Raw genomic sequence first — 12,492 nt, 5'->3', positions numbered from 1 at the left:
GAAACACTGACTTTGCGATTGTCTCTGGTCAGAGGAGACGTGGTAGCAACTTTATCCCCTCTATTGGGGATGGAAGTGGAAAATTAACCGCCAATGAGAGTGAGAAAAGATACGTTGTCAGAGAACAATGCTTTTCCATGTTTTCTGCATTACCCTCAGACAGCAATGCTTTACGATCATTGTTAAGTGTTATTGAACCTCTTGAACCTTCTGTTTTTGATTCACTCCTTGGGGTGATAAGAAAAGAAGAGGTTTTAGCTGCTATTGAGCAACTGAATAACAATAAAACTCCAGGTTTAGATGGTCTCCCAGCTGAGTTTTACAAGTTGGGTATAGCGGAAGTAAATGAACTTTTAACCTCAGCTTTGAATTCAGGGCTTGAAAAAGGAGTATTATGCGAGTCTTTCTATTTTGGCCTGATGTGTTTATTATATAAAAAAGGTGATAAAAGTGATATAAATAATTATAGACAATTAACAATAATGAATGTTGATTATAAAATATTAGCTAAAATAATAATGAATAGATTAGAAGATATATTAGATAAAATTATTGTGAAGGAACAGACATGTGCTATAAAAGGTCGCCAGATGTGGGATAATCTGTGCACCCTAAGAGAGGTAATATACTCCAGAAGAGACTCTGACTTTTTTATTCTTGGCTTAGATCAAAAGAAAGCATTTGATTATCTTTCTCATTCGTATATATGGGCGGTTATGAAAGCCTATGGGATGCCGGACGGTTTCATCGCCATGGTAAAATTGTTATATAAAAAAATCCATCATACAAGTCAAGGTAAATGGAAGTTTGACCGAACAATTCCATGCTTCCTGTGGAGTGAAACAGGGATGCCCGCTAAGCGCTGCTTTGTATGTTTTAGCCATCAATCCCTTATTGAAACTAATTAATAAAGACACTAATATTAAAGGTTACTGTTTTAATGATGGCTATAGAGTGACAGCTATGGCTTATGCCGACGATGTTACAGTTATTATTAGGAACCAGGATGAGTTGGACAGGTTATTTTTTCACCTCAAACAATATGAATTGGCATCAGGGGCAAAATTAAACCCAGAAAAAACAGAAGGCGTGTGGTTTGGTTCCTCACTACAAAAGCCCAAAATAAACATACAAGTAAATAACGAAATGAAAGTCTTGGGAATTTGGATCAACAAAGGGGACCCCTGTTTGTTAAACTGGTCTAAAAAGGAATGCAAAATTAAAGAAGTAGCTAAATGGGAAAATAAAAATACTAACTATAAAGCGCGAGTTAATATAGTCAAAACCCATATAGTATCTAAACTTCTCTTCCTTGCCACGGTTTTTCCTCCTCCTCACAAATCACTTTTTGTCAGGGTCCTGGGTCTGAGCGACCCAGGATCCCTGAGCAGTTATGAATTATATTATTATTATTATTATCATCATATGTATTTTGGTGTTGCTGCTGCTCTTCTCCATGCTTGTAGGTGTGTGTGTGTGTGTAAACTTTGTCCATAACCTCCCTCCTGAGCCTCTCCTCACGGTTCGGCATGGCAAACCGTGGGAGGTGTGGGGAAGGAGGACCCAGGCGCGGTGCTTTATGTACAAACAGTGCGTTTATTTACAGTGTATGGTACAAACAACAATAAATCCCCGTGCTTTCCCTGACTCCCGTGTCGTGTCTCTCCGTGAATAGTCCGTGTCTCAGCACCCCTCGTGCTGGCTGCTGTCTAGCGCTCCACACTTCTCCTGGGCAGGGCTGTGCAGAGAGGTTTAAAGGGGCGGGTGCTCAAAGTTAAAAAGGGGCACATTGAACCAGGCTGAATAACAACAACACACATTCATCAAGAATCTAATATGGGCAACAAGGCAAAGCAAACGTAGCCGATGCTTTACCTGATGGGTACAATGTTGCCGTTGAGGCGTTGCTGTGGATAGTGCTGGAGGGCAGGGCTGTGTTGATCTGAGACTGTAGACATTAAAAAGTCCATAGGAGAGATGGTAGCTGATTAAACAAGTGTCATGAGATAATAACAAAATGCAAAGATTGGTGGCAGCGCTTGGAACCATAAGGCAACAAAAAACTGTGAGAAATAATTTAGGCTCTGCCTGTGAATCACTCTTTGCTTCTCTTCTTCCTTCCCTCCCATCATGGATGGGATGGAATAAACTATTGCAATAAACTATAATCTAATTATCCACACCTAACAACTCTTGCACTTAATCGAAAATAAAATGATGACAGAAAAATGTTATAGCACTGCCTTTAGTAGCCTCACACAGTCACAGAGACGACAGCGGGCAGCGTGGCTGTGGTTGTGATGAGGGTGGGCTGGGCCAGGGTCACAGGGAGTGCAGAGTCCAACTTACTTTTCCTCTTCTGGGCATCTGTGGATGTAGTTGTGGTGTTGCTGGTGGTGGAGGCTGCTGTGCTGTTGAGGGGTTGGTGCCCTTCTTAGTCCCCGTGACAAACTCAATCTTGGTCCGTTCCTTCTTGGCTTTCTCCAGTTTGTCCATCTCCACCTTCTGAGCTTTGGCGAGAGCTTCATAGTAAGAGTCTTCCGACCAGGCATGAGGCTCGAACATATCTTTTGGGTAGTTGGTTCCCAGTTCATCTATGGCACAGAACTGAATGAGGTTCTCGTAAATACTTGGGTTTCTAAATTCCTTCTTTTGCTGGATATGGGCGTTTACGTCAAAATCTCCATGGAGCTTCCTCTCATACAGCTTATGAATCTTCTCCTGTAGATGGCTGGAGCAGCGTCCGGGGTGTTCGGGGGGGATCTTGATCTCGTCAGGTGACATGTTTCTCACCTTTTCTGAAAACAGAGCAACTAGCTCCTTGGGGTCCTTTTTTTCTGCTTCTGAGATCTCAAAGTCATCTGCGTCTCTCCCCTCGTCAGATTCGTCCACTTCCGAGTTGTTTTCTCTGCTGTCTTCATCTGCAGACTCTTTTTCTTCTGGGTCCACAGTTTGGTTCAAGTCATCCTCATCATAGCGATATACAAGGCTTCCTACACGCCCCCCTGATTCTTCTTGTTCAGGGTCAGAGTCGGGCTCCGAATCATCTCCATAGACCGCTAAAGACGACAGCAGCGTACTCTTTTTACCGCTTGCCATTTCTGTGTAGTGTCGCATAAAACCTCCCTTTCTTTTTTTTTTTTAAAAAAAATCACTTTATTTAAATATCAATATTCACAATTACAAATACACATAATACAAGCGCCATGTACAAATTATTCACATCTTATTTTACATATTACAATAATAAAAGCTCCCACGGCAAATCATTTCCTAATTTCATATCTCTCGTTTTTCTTCTTCTCAGCTCAGTGACAATGTTTTTACATACGGTGAAACTACTTATCATTTTTTGTTCTATAACACATTTAGCTCTTGTTTTCCATATGTGGACATTTATAATACACATCACCAACCAAAACAATCTTCTTTTATTTTCACTCATCTTTTCTTTAAACAAACCATATCTTACTGATTTTATATTATTTTCAATATTAAAACCTAGTTTTTCCATCCTCCTTATTTCAACCGTCCTGTAACACGATATCAATAGATGATCAAGAGTTTCGTCTTCATCACAATTCTCCATAGGGCATTTCTTAGTGGTAACGAAGCAACTCCACAGAACCACAGCTCTTACTGGGAGCCGTCCGACAGAGATAAGCCACACTGTATCTCTCATGTTCTCGGATATTACTTTGTCATATATGTTTTTAACTATTTTCTGATTTTCTTCTTTTTCCACAGCTTTATATTGTATCATACCTTCATTTTTTTTTAGATTGATTTTATTATATATCTGTTTTGAATTTAATTGTAAAAGATTTAAATCATCCAATTTCCACTGATCCACAAGATCCCCAAACACAAGTTTAAAGTATGGCACTCCCGATCGGGCTCTCCCTTTCATTTTTTTCCACAAAGATTCCTTCCCTTGGATCCAGTGGGTGCTTCGCTCCAATGCGCTATATACATTTTTTAGAAAAGGAATCATCAAATTAACGCTAAGATCTGGCGCTCCTAATCCTCCATTTTCTTTTCCTTTATACATTAATTTCCTCTGTGTTACTTCGCGGTTTGTCCCCCAAATCAATTTGGTACACAATTTACTTAATTTAATAACAGTTTTGTGAGGAGGGGGAAAGACAGTAGCCAGAAACAACATCTTTGAGACTACATGTGTTTTCACGATATTCACACGCGCTCTATAGTTTGTATTTTTATTGTCCCATTTAGCTACTTCGTTTTCTATTTCACTCTCTTTCTTTTTCCAATTCAAAAGACATGGATCATTTTTAGTAATCCAAATACCTAAAATCTTCATCTCCTTGTTAGTTTTTAAATCAATTACAGGTTCTTTTAAGTTTTGTCCAAACCAAACTCCTTCGGTCTTTTCCTGGTTTAGCTTAGCACCAGAAGCTTGTTCGTATTTTGTTAGCAAATCCTTAAGTGTTGATATCTCCTTTTGATCTTTAATAATTACAGAGACATCATCCGCATAAGCAAGGGCTGTCACCTTGTAGGTGTCATTTAGGATGTATCCAGTAAAACGGCTATCACTATTGATTGTTTTAAGTAACGGATTTATTGCTAGAACATATAAGGCTGCGCTTAAAGGACATCCTTGTTTCACTCCACATTCGACATGGAAGGGTTCGGTCAGTCTTCCGTTTACTTTAATCTGGACAAGGGATTTTTTATATAATACTTTAATCATGGAGATGAAGGTTTCAGGCATATTATATGCTTTCATTACTTCCCACAAATAAGAGTGGGAAATGTAATCAAAAGCTTTCCTTTGGTCGAGACTTAAAATAAAAAATTCTGTGTCTTTTCTACTGTAAATTATTTCACGCAGAGTACATAAATTATCCCACATCAGACGACCTTTTATTGCACATGTTTGCTCTTTTTCTATAATTTTATCTAATACCTCTTCAAACCTATTCATAATTATTTTAGCAAATATTTTGTAATCAACATTCATTATTGTCAATTGTCTATAATTATTTATATTATCTCTTTCCCCTTTCTTATATAGCAAACACATTAATCCATTATAAAAGGAGTCACCCAAAGTTCCCTCATGCATGCCTTCATTAAAAACAGTGGCTAAAAATTTGGATATTTCATTCACAACTATTTTATAAAATTCGGACGGAAGCCCATCTAAACCAGGGGTTTTGTTTATGTTTAACTGACTGATCGCACATTCTACCTCCTCTTTAGTAATATTTCCTAAAAGTGAGGTATATTGGATGGAGTCCAGAGGTTCTATTTTACTTAACAAATATTTTACTGCACTTGTTTTTGTAGATAACGGAGAGAACATATGGGCACATAGCCTTCTGATAACTCGCCTTTTATCTACTTCTTTTACGAAGGAGTTTCCTCCCTCATCTCTTATAGAAGAAATGAACTCATTATTACGTTTCTTTTGGTTAGCACCAATCATATAATCTTTATTACCATTTATATCACCTCCCATTGATTTTTGTATGTTAAATAATATTTCATTATTTACTTTTTCAATACTAACTCTAAGTTCTTCAATCTGGTTCTCTTCATCCTCTTTTCTAAATTTTTTATTCTTCAACAATATGTATTGATTTACTTGTTCGTTATACTTTATATTTTTTGCATAATTTATTTCTCTACATTTAAATTTAAAAAAATTTCGCATCCGTTCTTTCAGTATCTCCCACAATTGTATATCAGATGTTGTGAGTTTTTTAAGTTGCAAAACTTTCACAATTTCTACCTTTAATTCCAAAACTAGTGCCCCGTCACTTAGACAGCTCGTATTTAATTTCCAATAAGTGGAAGGGGGGTCAGTGCCACACAAAATCGTAGCTCTGACTACCTTATGATCAGAGAAATCTGTTACGAAATCATTATATCTTAAAGCTACAATCTCGGAAGATATATAAATCCTATCTATTCTAGTTTTAGAGGATGAGTCAAACCTTGTAAAATGAATTGTCTGAGGGTTTAAGATCCTATATAAATCCCTAAGAGATGCGTCATTACATATTTGTGTAAGTAATTTGCCTTCCCTGGACTCTTTGAAAATCGTACTAGCAATCCTATCATTCTCTTCCGTAACCATATTAAAATCCCCACATAGAACAGTATTAAACCCACATTCCAACAAATGTCTCATTTTCTTTAGTAATTGCATTTTCTTTGTTCTTTCTGGTGCAGTATACACATTAATTAACCGAAATTTTTGACCACCATAATGGCAATCAACAAGTAAAAGCCGTCCTGGTATTATATCTCTTTTCTTTACGATGTTCACATGAGTGTTTTTGAAGAAAAAGCCCACCCCGTCTGCACTATCTTCCCCTATTGAGACTACTGAGTGGCTTGGACCCCATAATTTAATCAGTTCTTCAACATCTTCCTTGGTTTTCAATCTTAATTCTTGTAGGCATAATATGTCATAGTCCAGTTTTTGCAGAAAAAGCACTTTCTTCTTCCTTAGTCTTTCTGATTGTAACCCTCTAACATTCCATGTTATTATTTTAAGAATGCTCATATTTATGTAGTAGGAGGGTTATTCAGTAGAGGGAGGGAACATTGTAAATTCAACAGTACCTTGCGGAGGGCTGGATCGATCGTCTTTTCTTTTATCTCTGCCATAAGACGCCATCGAGACACTTCTTTTCCTTCCTCCTGTCGTTGTTTCATTGACCAATTCCTCCATCGCAGGATGCTGTTTGTTAAGAAAAATCCCTGTTTGTGGATCCACATCATCTTGTCCTGCAGGATCATCTGTAGGAGAAATCTCCACAGGAGTCGAAATGGGTGATTCTTCACTATCACTTGCACTTAGATAGCTTTCAGATGAATTTTCTTCCTCGCTTTCTCTTCGCTCGTCATCGCTCTCACATTCCACATCAGAGGTTTGTGAGAAGGATTGGTCTCCCGGTTCCTCTCCACCTCCAACTGCCATTTCTTCGGGTTGTCTTGAAAGCGTCAAATCCTCTTTTATGTTGTTATTGTGTGTCTGCGGCTCCGTTACTCCCGGAAGATTTGTTGTGTTACGACTGCCTGGTTCTTGTCCTGAGGCAGCATCTGAGACAGCCAATGGATTTATCAAGGACACATTTCCATGTGCGGGCCTTTCCTGTAGCGGGGCTGGATTTGAAGCCACTGACAGCGCTGAGATGGTTGGAAGGTTCGTGCGAAAAGCACCCGTGGAGGGCTGCTGGGAAGCTTTAGTTATATTAGCAAAGGATTTGGGACATTTAAAGAAGGTGTGTCCCTTCAGTCCGCATAGAGAACACTCGCTGTCATTTTGGCATTCTTTAGCTTTATGACCCAACTCCCCGCATTTCCAGCACTTAAAGGTAGGACAGTCTCTTACTTGGTGGTCTAAAGCTTGGCAGACGAAACATCTGTTTGCCTGTCCAGGATATATGACACGCCCATTAAAAGGGCCCAAAGAGATGGAGTTAGGGATGGAAACAATATGACCTGCTCCATCTCTCCGCATTCGTACTTTGAATTTTCTTACTCCGTACCATAAGCCGAATTTGTCAACCGGCTTCACAGGAGGTTGCAAGACTTCACAGTACCTTTGTAGATAGAGCTCAATGTCTTGGTCTGGAACTCTCCCTGTCCAAAATTTCACCACAATTGTTGTGACTTCTAGCTGGACTGGAGATTCTACAGACCATTCCTTCCACTTCGGGTGATTTAAGTTGGTATGATGAATTTCCAAGAACCGTCGTAAGGGGGCTTCTTGAAGGAAGCACAGCTCAAACTCTCTTCTATTGGGTAACAAAATGAAAGAATAGATGTCCTGGGGATTTACCCAAGAAGATTGGAAAAGGAGTTCCTCCGCCACATAATCGCGGGAGGGTGGATCGTTACTTCCACCATATTTCAACCTTACCCATAGATTGCCAAATTTAGAGGCATAGGGCAAAGGCACATAGGGGGGCATGTTCAAGAACACAAGGGCTACAAGCAGAAGGGAAGGGATAAACTCAGGCAACAAAACCTCCCTTTCTTTTTTTTTTTTTTTTTTTTTTTTTTTAAATCACTTTATTTAAATATCAATATTCACAATTACAAATACACATAATACAAGCGCCATGCACAAAATTATTCACATCTTATTTTACATATTACAATAATAAAAGCTCCCACGGCAAATCATTTCCTACTTTCATATCTCTCGTTTTTCTTCTTCTCAGCTCAGTGACAATGTTTTTACATACGGTGAAACTACTTATCATTTTTTGTTCTATAACACATTTAGCTCTTGTTTTCCATATGTGAACATTTATAATACACATCACCAACCAAAGCAATCTTCTTTTATTTTCACTCATCTTTTCTTTAAACAAACCATATCTTACTGATTTTATATTATTTTCAATATTAAAACCTAGTTTTTCCATCCTCCTTATTTCAACCGTCCTGTAACACGATATCAATAGATGATCAAGAGTTTCGTCTTCATCACAATTCTCCATAGGGCATTTCTTAGTGGTAACGAAGCAACTCCACAGAACCACAGCTCTTACTGGGAGCCGTCCGACAGAGATAAGCCACACTGTATCTCTCATGTTCTCGGATATTACTTTGTCATATATGTTTTTAACTATTTTCTGATTTTCTTCTTTTTCCACAGCTTTATATTGTATCATACCTTCATTTTTTTTTAGATTGATTTTATTATATATCTGTTTTGAATTTAATTGTAAAAGATTTAAATCATCCAATTTCCACTGATCCACAAGATCCCCAAACACAAGTTTAAAGTATGGCACACCCGTTCGGGCTCTCCCTTTCATTTTTTTCCACAAAGATTCCTTCCCTTGGATCCAGTGGGTGCTTCGCTCAAATGCGCTATATACATTTTTTAGAAAAGGAATCATCAAAATAATACTAAGATCTGGCGCTCCTAATCCTCCATTTTCTTTTCCTTTATACATTAATTTCCTCTGTGTTACTTCGCGGTTTGTCCCCCAAATCAATTTGGTACACAATTTACTTAATTTAATAACAGTTTTGTGAGGAGGGGGAAAGACAGTAGCCAGAAACAACATTTTTGAGACTACATGTGTTTTCACGATATTCACACGCGCTTTATAGTTTGTATTTTTATTGTCCCATTTAGCTACTTCGTTTTCTATTTCACTCTCTTTCTTTTTCCAATTCAAAAGACATGGATCATTTTTAGTAATCCAAATACCTAAAATCTTCATCTCCTTGTTAGTTTTTAAATCAATTACAGGTTCTTTTAAGTTTTGTCCAAACCAAACTCCTTCGGTCTTTTCCTGGTTTAGCTTAGCACCAGAAGCTTGTTCGTATTTTGTTAGCAAATCCTTAAGTATTGATAGCTCCTTTTGATCTTTAATAATTACAGAGACATCATCCGCATAAGCAAGGGCTGTCACCTTGTAGGTGTCATTTAGGATGTATCCAGTAAAACGGCTATCACTATTGATTGTTTTAAGTAACGGATTTATTGCTAGAACATATAAGGCTGCGCTTAAAGGACATCCTTGTTTCACTCCACATTCGACATGGAAGGGTTCGGTCAGTCTTCCGTTTACTTTAATCTGGACAAGGGATTTTTTATATAATACTTTAATCATGGAGATGAAGGTTTCAGGCATATTATATGCTTTCATTACTTCCCACAAATAAGAGTGGGAGATGTAATCAAAAGCTTTCCTTTGGTCAAGACTTAAAATAAAAAATTCTGTGTCTTTTCTACTGTAAATTATTTCACGCAGAGTACATAAATTATCCCACATCAGACGACCTTTTATTGCACATGTTTGCTCTTTTTCTATAATTTTATCTAATACCTCTTCAAACCTATTCATAATTATTTTAGCAAATATTTTGTAATCAACATTCATTATTGTCAATTGTCTATAATTATTTATATTATCTCTTTCCCCTTTCTTATATAGCAAACACATTAATCCATTATAAAAGGAGTCACCCAAAGTTCCCTCATGCATGCCTTCATTAAAAACAGTGGCTAAAAATTTGGATATTTCATTCACAACTATTTTATAAAATTCGGACGGAAGCCCATCTAAACCAGGGGTTTTGTTTATGTTTAACTGACTGATCGCACATTCTACCTCCTCTTTAGTAATATTTCCTAAAAGTGAGGTATATTGGATGGAGTCCAGAGGTTCTATTTTACTTAACAAACATTTTACTGCACTTGTTTTTGTAGATAACGGAGAGAACATATGGGCACATAGCCTTCTGATAACTCGCCTTTTATCTACTTCTTTTACGAAGGAGTTTCCTCCCTCATCTCTTATAGAAGAAATGAACTCATTATTACGTTTCTTTTGGTTAGCACCAATCATATAATCTTTATTACCATTTATATCACCTCCCATTGATTTTTGTATGTTAAATAATATTTCATTATTTACTTTTTCAATACTAACTCTAAGTTCTTCAGTCTGGTTCTCTTCATCCTCTTTTCTAAATTTTTTATTCTTCAACAATATGTATTGATTTACTTGTTCGTTATACTTTATATTTTTTGCATAATTTATTTCTCTACATTTAAATTAAAAAAAATTTCGCATCCGTTCTTTCAGTATCTCCCACAGTTGTATATCAGATGTTGTGAGTTTTTTAAGTTGCAAAACTTTCACAATTTCTGCCTTTAATTCCAAAACTAGTGCCCCGTCACTTAGACAGCTCGTATTTAATTTCCAATAAGTGGAAGGGGGGTCAGTGCCACACAAAATCGTAGCTCTGACTACCTCATGATCAGAGAAATCAGTTACGAAATCATTATATCTTAAAGCTACAATCTCGGAAGATATATAAATCCTATCTATTCTAGTTTTAGAGGATGAGTCAAACCTTGTAAAATGAATTGTCTGAGGGTTTAAGATCCTATATAAATCCCTAAGAGATGCGTCATTACATACTTGTGTAAGTAATTTGCCTTCCCTGGACTCTTTGAAGATCGTACTAGCAATCCTATCATTCTCTTCCGTAACCATATTAAAATCCCCACATAGAACAGTATTAAACCCACATTCCAACAAATGTCTCATTTTCTTTAGCAATTGCATTTTCTTTGTTCTTTCTGGTGCGGTATACACATTAATTAACCGAAATTTTTGACCACCATAATGGCAATCAACAAGTAACAGCCGTCCTGGTATTATATCTCTTTTCTTTATGATGTTCACATGAGTGTTTTTGAAGAAAAAGCCCACCCCGTCTGCACTATCTTCCCCTATTGAGACTACTGAGTGGCTTGGACCCCATAATTTAATCAGTTCTTCAACATCTTCCTTGGTTTTCAATCTTAATTCTTGTAGGCATAATATGTCATAGTCCAGTTTTTGCAGAAAAAGCACTTTCTTCTTCCTTAGTCTTTCTGATTGTAACCCTCTAACATTCCATGTTATTATTTTAAGAATGCTCATATTTATGTAGTAGGAGGGTTATTCAGTAGAGGGAGGGAACATTGTAAATTCAACAGTACCTTGCGGAGGGCTGGATCGATCGTCTTTTCTTTTATCTCTGCCATAAGACGCCATCGAGACACTTCTTTTCCTTCCTCCTGTCGTTGTTTCATTGACCAATTCCTCCATCGCAGGATGCTGTTTGTTAAGAAAAATCCCTGTTTGTGGATCCACATCATCTTGTCCTGCAGGATCATCTGTAGGAGAAATCTCCACAGGAGTCGAAATGGGTGATTCTTCACTATCACTTGCACTTAGATAGCTTTCAGATGAATTTTCTTCCTCGCTTTCTCTTCGCTCGTCATCGCTCTCACATTCCACATCAGAGGTTTGTGAGAAGGATTGGTCTCCCGGTTCCTCTCCACCTCCAACTGCCATTTCTTCGGGTTGTCTTGAAAGCGTCAAATCCTCTTTTATGTTGTTATTGTGCGTCTGCGGCTCCGTTACTCCCGGAAGATTTGTTGTGTTACGACTGCCTGGTTCTTGTCCTGAGGCAGCATCTGAGACAGCCAATGGATTTATCAAGGACACATTTCCATGTGCGGGCCTTTCCTGTAGCGGGGCTGGATTTGAAGCCACTGACAGCGCTGAGATGGTTGGAAGGTTCGTGCGAAAAGCACCCGTGGAGGGCTGCTGGGAAGCTTTAGTTATATTAGCAAAGGATTTGGGACATTTAAAGAAGGTGTGTCCCTTCAGTCCGCATAGAGAACACTCGCTGTCATTTTGGCATTCTTTAGCTTTATGACCCAACTCCCCGCATTTCCAGCACTTAAAGGTAGGACAGTCTCTTACTTGGTGGTCTAAAGCTTGGCAGACGAAACATCTGTTTGCCTGTCCAGGATATATGACACGCCCATTAAAAGGGCCCAAAGAGATGGAGTTAGGGATGGAAACAATATGACCTGCTCCATCTCTCCGCATTCGTACTTTGAATTTTCTTACTCCGTACCATAAGCCGAATTTGTCAACCGGCTTCACAGGAGGTTGCAAGACTTCACAGTACCTTTGTAGA

General features: G+C 38.1%; 1 pseudogene; it reads right to left on the bottom strand.

Moving 5' to 3' along the window:
* Positions 1 to 2,254: 2,254 nt before the first annotated feature.
* LOC146706955 (SAP30-binding protein pseudogene) lies at positions 2,255 to 3,114 on the bottom strand (annotated as a pseudogene).
* Positions 3,115 to 12,492: the final 9,378 nt, after the last annotated feature.

Source organism: Copadichromis virginalis, linkage group LG6 (genome assembly GCF_057382275.1).
Source record: "Copadichromis virginalis isolate Kocher_CV1m ecotype Utaka linkage group LG6, C_Virginalis_male_GT1.1, whole genome shotgun sequence".
NCBI lineage: Eukaryota > Metazoa > Chordata > Actinopteri > Cichliformes > Cichlidae > Copadichromis > Copadichromis virginalis.
Note: the sequence above shows the minus strand (reverse complement) of the source record. Positions and strands in the feature narration are given on the sequence as shown.